Raw genomic sequence first — 1782 nt, 5'->3', positions numbered from 1 at the left:
TGAACTGATCTGTGACTCCAACAAGACCATCACATAAATGTACTGGAAAGAAGAATCTAAGTTCCACTGCGGAAAGAACCCAAGATTTCAGCAGGAAGGCTCAGGGTTCTGGAAAGGTCTTTTGTGTGCTCTGCATCCCGGTATCAGGAAAAGATTTTTTTTTTTTTTTGCTCTCTTGCATTTTGGTGTTTTATTGTTTCCAAATCTCAGTTATATACAGGATAACCAGGGCACTATTTAAAAAAAAAAAAAAGGAGCTAAAACAGCCTGGCTGATGTGGCCAATGGGCCCAGCCCCCACAGCTCTGCCCCAGGAGGGCGTCTCAGGGCTGGGGGCCTCTGGGCTCTGGCTGGTTTGTGTGCCTATGGCCCTCCCGGGACCAGGCTGCTGGGGGGCCGGGCGGCAGTGCAGACCGTCCCCTCCCTGCCCCATTCAGCTGGTGTTGCAGCCGGCCTGGCAGGGCAGCGACAGAGCTGACGGTCCTGTCCCCAGAGATCTGGTTGCTGCAGGTGGACACCAGTCCCCCACGTGTCCTCAGTGAGGGTCAGCCCCGGAGGTCCCTGCTCAAAGGAGCTGCTCTGTGCTGGAGGCCGAGATGTCCGGGAACCACCAGGTGACAGAGGGTTTCAGCTCATCCTGGTCTGGGCAGAGCACCCACACGTACAACATTTAGCAGTACCTTGTCCAGGTCACTCTCAACCACCTTGCCTCTGGGATTCTTGATCACCATCACCAACTGGGCCTGGAAGGTGGTGATTAGCCAGGCCTCTGCATCCATCATTTTGCTGTGACCTTGACTGTCACCAAGTCCTGGACCTTGACTGTCAGCACGCAGGGACGCCCAGCCTAAGGCATTGTTGCTCTTGGCACACTTCATCTTCACCTTGAAGAACCGATGGAGCACCGGGTCGCTGTCCCTGAAGTCCTTCCACTGCTGGTCCCACTTGGAGTCCATGTACAGCGATCCCCAGCGCCTCCTCCTTGGCCTCAAACAAATTTCTCTTCCTTGAATTTCTCTCCAGCCGCAGGTAGGCCCGGTCTGCCCCGGGATGCTCTGGTCCATCTCCTTCTAGACTCCACGCCCTGGCAGGGGGCTTTGAAGGCAGCGGTCCAGTCGAGCTTCTCCCCGGCTTTGGACAAGTCGGCTGACGGCTCGGTGGTCTTGGCTGCTTCTTCCACACCCTCTTTGATTTTCCGGCCAAGATCACTTTGAATGACTTCGTCAAGGCTCACCTTCCCGGAGCCCATGATCGCCTCCAGTTTCTTTCCTGATCGCCTCTCTTGTTTTTAGAGTTTCTGATTTGATGGTTCTGTATCTCCTCCTGGCTTCCTGGCCTCATCTCAGAACTTTTTTTTTTTTTAATACTTTCATTCATTTCTTTCTTTTCGGCTAATTCCTGTTTGATATTACCGAGCGAGTTGGAGAGAAAGCCTTTTCTGTTTCCTGAGGCACAGAACTTGGACAGGGTCCGCTCTCCGCTCGGCTGGTAGCGGCACCGCTGCAGACCATCTCCGCGGGCAGGGTACCAGCCTGCCCGCAGCAGCACCGCCATTCTGCTGCAGATTCCGCATGGGGAAAAGCTTTGATTGTGTTTCTAGAGCATTTACTTTTTAGAATTAACTGAACTTTATTTATTCAAGACCTCTTTCTTGTCTGGTGAAATCCTATGTCTTTAAGGGTCCATCTCTCTGTGAAGTCTTCCCTGACTTTGGGAAGGGTGGATCTCTCCATTCTGGGAATTCCACAGCACTGTGCTCCATATCTTTATGACAAAATTACTT

General features: G+C 52.7%; 1 pseudogene; it reads right to left on the bottom strand.

Moving 5' to 3' along the window:
- Positions 1–631: 631 nt before the first annotated feature.
- Positions 632–1553, bottom strand: LOC133048028 (mitochondrial import inner membrane translocase subunit TIM44-like; annotated as a pseudogene).
- Between the last annotated feature and the right edge of the window lie 229 nt (positions 1554–1782).

The sequence above is a fragment of the Dama dama genome, chromosome 28 (assembly GCF_033118175.1).
Source record: "Dama dama isolate Ldn47 chromosome 28, ASM3311817v1, whole genome shotgun sequence".
Taxonomy (NCBI): domain Eukaryota; kingdom Metazoa; phylum Chordata; class Mammalia; order Artiodactyla; family Cervidae; genus Dama; species Dama dama.
This window is presented reverse-complemented; position numbering and strand designations above follow the sequence as displayed.